The sequence below is a fragment of the Lytechinus variegatus genome, chromosome 5 (assembly GCF_018143015.1).
Source record: "Lytechinus variegatus isolate NC3 chromosome 5, Lvar_3.0, whole genome shotgun sequence".
Lineage (NCBI taxonomy): Eukaryota > Metazoa > Echinodermata > Echinoidea > Temnopleuroida > Toxopneustidae > Lytechinus > Lytechinus variegatus.
Window position 1 is genome coordinate 33,109,564 of NC_054744.1, and position 10,451 is coordinate 33,120,014.

Genomic DNA, 10,451 nt, shown 5'->3' on the forward strand with positions numbered 1-10,451 from the left:
ACTAGTTTCGGGCACAGACGTTTGGTTTCGAAATTCGCATATGGGCAAAACTTTAATCACACTGGATAAATAAAAATGTCCAAATGAAATGCCCAAATGTTGGTTGGATATATAATTACCCTCATGGAGCATTTCACCCAATATTTGGTAGAGTGCTAATGTGACATGCCACGTTTTCCCCCCTTACTCGTTATATAGGAGTTACTAACTTATTCCATCGACTTATGACTCGTTCCCTCGACTTAAAACTCGTTCCATTGACTTATAACTCATTTCCTTGACTTATAACACGTTCACTTGACTTATATCTCGTTCCCTGGATTATATCTCGCTCCCTCCACTTAAAGCTCGTTCCCTCGACTCATAACCCGTTCCCATGACTTATAACTAATTCCCTCGAATAACAAATCATTCCCAGGACCTATGTAAAAGTCGAGGGACTGTCTTATTAAAGGACAAGTCCACTGCAACAAAAAGTTGATTTGAATAAAAAGAGAATAATCCAACAAGTACAACACTGAAAGCTTCATCAAAATCGGATGTTAAGTAAGAAAGTAATGACATGTTAAAGTTTCGCTTAATTTCACAAAACAGTTATACACACATCCCGGTCGGTATGCAAATGAAGGAATAGATGACATCACTCACTCACTATTTCTTTTGTATTTCATACTATGAAATATTTTATTTTCCTCCTCATTGTCAAGTGACACAGCGATTGATTTCTTCCTGAATACCTTGTATGTGGAATTAGAAATGTTTATTACTTTACGGTTCAGCCAAGTTGGCCGTTATTGTTAAATCTGTAAAATAAATGAAATATTGTATAATTCAAACAATAAAAACAAAAGGAATAGTGAGTGAGGGACATCATCGACTGTCTCATTTGCATGTCACTGAGTTGTGCATATCACTGTTTTGTGAAAAATAAGCGAAACTTTAAAATGTTATAAATTTCTTATTTTACATCCGATTTCAATGCATTTTCAGTGTTATGCTAGTTTGATGTTTCTTTATTTATTCAAATCAACATATTTTCTGGGGTGGACTTGACTCTTAAGTCGATGGAACGAGTTAGCCAAAAAATTATGTCACCTGAAATGGCTCCTAACTGATTGCTTTGACACATAAGATCAAATAATTTCCATAATACGTCAGAGGTCATTGGAGTCTGTTTTACCAGCCATATCATGCACAATATCCACTCCCTGGGGAGTAGCCCAGTAATTAGCAATAAGATTATACTCCATCACTCCATCAATTGTATACTATTTCGTTCAATGATTTATCAGAGACATTCGATTATCGTTAAATCTAGAATCTTTATCCCAAAGAAAATGGTATTCATAAATTCAATCAACGAATTAATGAAAAAAATATATTAAATTCTAATATTAAAAAATAAACCCTTCGGATGATGAGCTTAAAAATGCACGGTAAACAGTTTAGGAATATTTGATAAAGCAATCAACACACTCTCCATACATAATTCATTTTTAAACATGCTATATCGAAATACTATCGTAGAATATCACTTGGAAGTAACTGACTACGTACAATTTATGAATTGAATACTGGGCATAAATACTGTATGGGATTGCTTTTCATCTGCTAAATTCACAGAGGTGATATCTCTATCAATTCCCTTTCAGTTAATGAATTTATTCATGAAAAACTGTAAATTATGTCTGCATTGAATTAATGAAATGCAGTAAGTTACTCAGGAAGTTACTGCAATGGAATTCCCCTTTTTCCGTATATCTGTTCAGGGAGTTATCCGAAAAATACAAACAACTTTAAGCATGACTTGTTGTTATGTGCTTTATCGGATTCTCATCCGTTTTGATCCCTATCAGATACTGGTGTACATATGAAGGTTGGGGCCATGGATTGCCAACAGGTTTAATGATCAAGAAAAAAAAGGAGCAAAGGAAAGAAATGTGTGATTGTACCATTATACGTCACATCACAATCACTACTAAAATTTCCGTATTAAAAAGGACAATTTTTAAAGCTCAATTGCTCTGCTTGCTCGCAGCTTTTTTAAAAGGAATTTCACCCACGCCATGTCTGCCCCCTATGAATTGTTGGCATATTACGCCGCTGTTATCAGCTAACGTTGAAATCCGATCTTTCTCCATGTTTATTCCTCGATCGGGAGATTTCATCAAGTTGACATTTTTCGTATTCACCCCCCCCCCCTCGAATTTGATTACTTATATAGAAGCAGTTGTTGCTATATCAGGGGCGGATCCAAAACTTTCCATATATAGGGGGGGGAGGTTGTACATCTTTAAATTAACGAGCGCCCCCTCCCCAATACAAAACAGTCTTCACATCCCATTGTGCTCGACCTGGATTCATCACCGGTCGCTATGGAAACTGTCGGATAACACAGGACTTGTCGGATGAAAAGTCCGCCAAATTATTTCATAAAGCTCTCCTGATGTTAGCACGCACTTGTATAACTGCTAGATGCAGTCCTTTATTTTTCTAGATTAAGAACAATAACGATTTCAGATATAAAGACATTTCAAGCTGCAAACTTCATATTCAAATAGAAAAAGGGGGTAATTTCCATTCCCTTCAAAACTATGTTCACACTCAAACACACCATCCACTCCTATCCCACACGAAACTCTGCAAAATTTCATTTATAGCACACAAATCAATTATAGACATTACGGTGCAGATTTATGGAATAATTCATCACCTTAGGTTATTCAATCAAAGCTGTTCTGTAGAGAAGTGCAATTCTCTTATTCCATCGACTTATGACTCGTTCCATTGACTTATAACTCATTCTCTTGACTTATAACACGTTCACTTGACTTATATATTGGTTTTGTACCAACCGATAAGACCCCCCCCCCCCCCGCCTCACCTGCACTCTGGCACTCTTGCACTTTTATCAACATTATGATTATAACTTTCTCATTTGAATTTTTCTTTTCCTATCTACTTGTTTTTGTAATATTCCTGCGATTTTGTGCAATAAAAGATAAGTCTCTTTTATTGCACTGTTTGTCTGGTTTTCTTTCCACTTTCCTTGATTTTCAAGCTCTAATCTTAAGATAAAGGTCTCCCACATTTCAAAATGTATTTTGTCGATATACCTATATATTTTTTTCTGCGATATGTTTTAATAATAAAAAAAAGGAAATTTATCAGGTATATGCATACATAAGTTATTAGTTATGTCATATAATTATTGTTATGTTATGCTGAGAAAATGTTATTACACTTGTATATTCTTTTGTTATGGGAACGAGGAAATTAATAAATTAAGTCAAATCAAATATATTGTCAAAATTTGATTTTTGGGCGGTGTTGCGAAATTCATCCTCACTAATTTATGTTGAAACACCAACTATCTCATAACCACAAAAAATCAGGAAAAAGGTTACGCGTAAATTCGTAAGACCTTTTCAAGAATGCAGTACAAAACCAGTGTTCGCAGACTATTCGTTAATTCGCAGCTTGGTCGATGGTTTTGTCAAAGAAATTGTTCACGTCGAACGAAACCCCCTCTTCGAAATACGGCGATACGAACGTCGTAAGAACATCATACGAACCACGCAAGATTTTGTAGGGTCGAGTGGTGACGTGACGGTGATGATGATGGTAGTGTGGTTGTGGTTGTGATGGTGAGGATGATGATGATGATGCTGATGATGAGTACATCATCATTAATTTCAACATCATTCCGTTTCCTAACATCTAATTATTAATTCACAACACTTACATGAAGGATTATTTCGCAATCAGTCGAGAGAACATAATACCTAGGCATTGGCACAGACGATGCATTGCCTCATGAACACACTGCTTTTTAAAATAACCACAGATTCTAATCTAAGTGTTTGCCTTTGGAGATTATACTGTATAATTCATTTCGCTTCGTATTCTAACCACTAACTCCGATTAGGTCGATTCAGCATTAAACTTATAGAAAATTGATAACACTAATTGCAAATTGAAAGTTAAAGTCCGCTGCTGCAACATGCCGATTTGAATAAACAGAAAACAAATTCAAGATTCATTCCAAAGAAATTCGTAATAAAAATCGGAAATAAATACGAATATGCATGAAATTTTCTCTTCTTTTTCCCAACATGATATGCTAATAATTGAGTTGAAAATCGTTTTATTAAGGATTGTTCAATGTGAGAATTGATAATTAGGAACATTCTCATTGGTATGAGGCACAATATGTTACAATTGAAACATAGAGAGGAATCATATCTTTTCTTACATTACTTTTAACATAATTAAGGGAACTTTTTTCCGTAATATTTCATAGGCCTAATGGAATACAAAAAAATCAAAAGTTAATGATGCCATCAATTGTCACATTTGTAAAACTATCTTTTTCATAAAGCCTTACAACTAAAAAAAAAAGAAAATAGCCATGGAATACCAGGGAAACAACGATTGCGATTGGATGCTGAACCTTATTACCACGGTATTGCCAAAGAGATAAAGTTACCTGTTACTCTTTCATGAAACGGGTCCGGGATGAGCATATAACCGTTTTGTGAAATATGCGAAATGGTCTTATACTTTTTATTCTACATCCTATTTGATTGAAATTTTCAGCGTTATGCTTGTTTTATTTCCTCTATACAGTGCGTCCCCAAAAAGAGAAACCCGTTTAGAAATAGATTTCATAATCATTAAAAATGTTTTTACTATAAATTTGATACTCATGGTAAGATTGGAGTCTCATCTCTAATTTGAAACCAACAGCCTAGTAAATCGTTCACGCATGGTAAATAAAGAACAATTAATATTGAGACATATCAGAAGCGATTTGTGCAGAAACTCACGTGTCAATCTCAGTCCACCCTATTTCCAGGGATCAGTGAGAAATTCTACACAAAGAATGCAAAATGGGACGCACTGTTTATTAAAATTAACTTTGCTGTTGCAAGGATGTATGCATGGCTTTCAATGGTGCTATGGGCTGCGCATTTGTGCACTGTTTGGGGGCTTTATCATGTTCATAAAATGATCGTGAATTCAGGCTGATCTAAGAAATCAGTTTTTAACATTTTAACGTATCATTGATTTCATTCCATATGCCGACCATCCATGACGACGACCTAGTTGTACCATCCATTACACTAATCAATGAAAATGATGATGATCGTGAATTCAGGCTGATCTAAGAAATTAGTTTTTAACATTTTAACGTATCATTGATTTAATTCCATATGCCGACCATCCATGACGACGACCTAGTTGTTCCATCCATTACACTAATTAATGAAAATGATGATAAATGATATAAAGCCGAAGACACCAAATCCACTCTGCTCAGTGTTAAATCAAGAACTACATGAAGGGTTGAGAAGATTTTTGAAAGACTCATCTCTTTGTCTCTTTTTGTCATATCGTCAACACAATTTTTCAGTCTCGATCATCCGTTCATGAAGATTATTCAACAAAATAGGGCATGTCTAGGCACTCCCCCCCCCCTCCCCCGCAGAAAGGTAAAGCTTTTAGAATTAAAAGAGAACCAGATCGTGATGAGCGTACAAACGTTTTGGGGTTAAATATTCTGTTATTTTCATCAAACATCTGTACACATAGTACGCACTCAGGGAGCCGATGGTGTCACATACTCACTCTCTATTACTCTCCTTTTTTTATTTGATGCCGCAACCACAGTTTTCATTTTCGCTAGATTTTGATGAATATGCTATTCCACCATACCATAATGGATTAAATGCTGGTTAAACAAAACCCCATCAATTATGTTATCAAAGAATCGCAATATAATCAGTCATAAACCTCTCTTTAAGAATGCCGAATAATCCATTCCTCTGATTGGTCAAAAGTGGGGTGATGTATTTGACCATGCCCGCAAAATAACCTAAGGTGGTTACCAAGGGCAACGGGCATAGTGATAGTTAACAAGATTTCTGTCCGTTGCCCCCTGACCCGCCCCTAGCAACGGCATAGTTAAATTTGGCCAAGATCCCCATTTGATTGCGTGCAAAATGTTGCTGTCTGCAAAATGGGTATAGGCCCTACATGCATATAGGCAAGGCTGAAGAAAATAAATGAGTAGCAACCAGCCATTCGGAAAAGAAATAACTTCATAAAATACCCTACCAGCCTACTATACTTCGCGATTTTTCTATTAGGTTTAACCTTTTCCGCGCGCAATACACCGGTAGGCCTACGTTTTCTATCTCCCATATTCACCATCCTTCTTCGTGCGCCGCCGCCACAGAATTATCATCCTGGTATTCTTGTTACAACCTTGACACGATAGTTCAACAAATAATTCATCTAAATTGATTACAACATAAAAGCTTGACCTCGAATCACTAACTGTGCTGTGCCGGGGAACATTAAATAATTACTCGATAATCAGAATGAGTCGTACGATTCCCAATCTCTCCATCTCACAGCATGACCAAGCGTCTGGCCGCATCAGTGTTACCCGACAAGAGCTTCCTCTTTTATTTGCCAATTTTAAGGCCACTTAGCCACCACTTTGCAGGCGATAAAGGATTTAAAACGTCAATTATTCCCATACGACTAACGTGCGAATGCATAAAACAGATTTATTAGCACGGCAGAAAATGGCCGTGTTGTCGCGGCGATTCCAATTTGGAAAGGTAAACGTTAATTGCCATTAAGCCTGCCGCAACCTTTCTAATTTTTGCATATTACATCTAAAAAAATAATGATTGATAACATTATGTCATACATCAAATTTAATTTGTGAAAGCCATAGAGGTTAATCCCACTTTGATTTTAAAATTATATAGGCTCTTATCCGAATCTTAATAAAAACGTGTTGAAAAGTACCCTAATCAGGACCAAACTCAGTAATTGATTTTTAGTCAGGAGTATCAACATTATACCTGTAGCAGATCTATAGGGATTTAGGGGAGTTAATCCCCACCCCCATTGGGCTGTCAAGTAAAAAAGAGTAATAACTTACATTTCGGAGCCAACCCCAAATTGCCTTCTTTTTAAAATGAACCCTTATCTTTGCCAGGCTTGTTTAAAAGAAAATTTCGGTATCAAAATGACCTTCATTTGGTAATGAAAACTTCGCTTTCCCCCCTTTTTTTTGCTCGTGAAATATCTCGGTACTAAAATGACATTCATTTTGTAGTAAAGCCTTTTTTTGCTTAACAAATTTCTCGGTCAAACCCCCTCCTTGGAGCAAAAGCTATATCTGCCCCTGTATACCACACCATCTTCATCTCTCTTTGTCACACTATACCCCACCATCTTCATCTCTCTTCGTCACAGTATTCACACTATACCACACCATCTTCATCTCTCTTCGTCACAGTATTCACACTATACCACGCCATTTTCATCTTTCTTCATTACAGTATTCACACTATACCACACCATCTTCATCTCTCTTCGTCACAGTATTCACACTATACCATACCATCTTCATCACAGTATTTCACTATACCCCACCATCTTCATCTCTCTTCGTCACAGTATTCACACTATACCACGCCATCTTCATCTTTCTTCATCACAGTATTCACACTATACCACACCATCTTCATCACAGTATTCACACTATACCCCACCATCTTCATCTCTCTTTGTCACAGTATTCACACTTAACCACACCATCTTCATCTCTCTTCGTCACAGTATTCACACTATACCACGCCATATTCATCTATCTTCATCACAGTATTCACACTATACCACACCATCTTCATCTCTCTTCGTCACAGTATTCACACTATACCACGCCATTTTCATCTTTCTTCATTACAGTATTCACACTATACCCCACCATCTTCATCTCTCTTTGTCACAGTATTCACACTTAACCACACCATCTTCATCTTTCTTCATTACAGTATTCACACTATACCCCACCATCTTCATCTCTCTTTGTCACAGTATTCACACTATACCACACCATCTTCATCTCTCTTCGTCACAGTATTCACACTATACCATACCATCTTCATCTCTCTTTGTCACAGTATTCACACTATACCCCACCATCTTCATCTCTCTTCGTCACAGTATTCACACTATACCACACCATCTTCATCTCTCTTTGTCACAGTATTCACACTATACCCCACCATCTTCATCTCTCTTCGTCACAGTATTCACACTATACCACACCATCTTCATCTCTCTTTGTCACAGTATTCACACTATACCCCACCATCTTCATCTCTCTTCGTCACAGTATTCACACTATACCCCACCATCTTCATCTTTCTTCATTACAGTATTCACACTATACCCACCATCTTCATCTCTCTTTGTCACAGTATTCACACTATACCCCACCATCTTCATCTCTCTTTGTCACAGTATTCACACTTAACCACACCATCTTCATCTATCTTCATCACAGTATTCACACTATACCACACCATCTTCATCTCTCTTTGTCACAGTATTCACACTATACCCCACCATCTTCATCTCTCTTCATCACAGTATTCACACTATACCACACCATCTTCATCTCTCTTTGTCACAGTATTCACACTATACCACGCCATTTTCATCTTTCTTCATTACAGTATTCACACTATACCACACCATCTTCATCACAGTATTTACACTATGCTACACCATCTTAATCTTTTGTAATATGTTTATTTTTCAGATAAAATTACAAACTTTGATCCTGAAATTGTATTCAATTGATGAAATAAAAAACGACCCAGAATGCTGTTCAACGTTTTAAATATTGCCAATTTTTTTCACGATATATAATCCAATTTACAGAATTTGGAGCTTCAGTATTTCTATAAAACAATACACTCCTCAAATGTGATACAGAAACAAAATAGTGATTATCTTTAAAATCAATACTGGACATGTGTCTTGATCTTAAAGCAAAAAATAATACTATATACTAGTAGCTGATTTTGCCCTTAAGTGGTAAGATTTTGACTGGCTGCTGAACCTTGTAACTAAAGTAGTTCCCATTGGATGGCAAAATTATTGTTAACTTTTTTATTTCCAGTCAAATATTGGATTAGTTTTCTTCACAGCATTATAGTTTTTAAAAGGCCCAAGGGAGGACCCAGAAATGAATGAACCAGAAACAAATTTAACAAAAAAGTAATAAAACAATGCTAGCACTCCTCTTACTCCCAGAAGACACCATTACAGCTCCCTTTTAAAAGGCCCAAAGGAGGACCTAGAAATAAATGAACCAGAAAGAAAAAAAAAGAGTAATAAAAAATGCAACAAGCTAGCACTCTTCTCGCTCCCAGAAGATACCATTACAGCTCCCTGGCAAACCTCTCCCCATTTTTATTCATAGTACAGTACAGGTGCAGCCAAAGGCAATTCAATTGATGTACATATATATATTTAATGGCATTAAAAGGCTTACAGTATACTTCTTGTTTATAATACTCCACACTTCTTAACCTGAATACAATGGGTAAAATGGAATTGGCATGAACAAGGATTTTCTCTTGAATTTATAATCACATGCAATTTTATCCTGGGATAAATATTAGACTGCATGCGATATTGAAACACATGGTTAGATATAATCTTCATCATTTCTATAAAGTAGGTTGTTCTCACGATCATTGCACTTCCAGTCCATGAAATATGCATGAATACTTATTAAAATGATAGAGAATTGAGAAAAAACACATAATCCAAAACAAATCCAAAATCCATCTATCTGCTAAGCTGAACCAATTTCCTTAAAATAATCTCATTATAATTACTCAGAAATTCATGAATATCAATTATCCAGGCAATCAACTGAGAATTTCCTTCGGGGCATTATCCTTAGATAGAAATCCATCAGCATGGATTTAAGTTGTTTTGAAAGAAAAGGGAAAATTTTGAACAGAAACAAATAAAAATAAGAAATTCATGAAGTTCTGAAAGTGTGTTAAATATTGTAATAGATTTAATTTAAATTGGTGAAATGAAGGATGTCATTGTGATGTGGGGTAGAAAGTACTCATTCATCTTCTCAAGCACACAAATGCCTAAAAATTACATTCTGTTTTAAAGTTTGTTTCACTTTATTTTTCTATTTTTTATTGTAGTGGTAAGCATAATTTGAAGATGTTATTTACTTTATTTTTAATTTCTTTTTATTGTAGTGGTAAGCATACTTTAAAAGATGTTATTTTACTTTATTTTTTAAATGTTTTTGTGTTTTTTTTTATTGAACTTGATTGGTCCTTCTTTAACATCCGTAAGATAAGTGGGCGTATATTCCATGTTGACTGGTCACCATGACCCTCTTCATTGCCACTGGAATATACTGGCACCCCTTTTAAATTTTCCAAATTGTCAGCTGCATTTCAACTTTTACCTCATATCCCATCAATTAAGTAAATGAATATAATTGTATAAAAGACCCCCCCAAAAAAAAAAAAAAAAATCATGGATCCCTTCATCTCAAAACAGCTCAATACAAGCTTACTGATATTAAATATCAACAG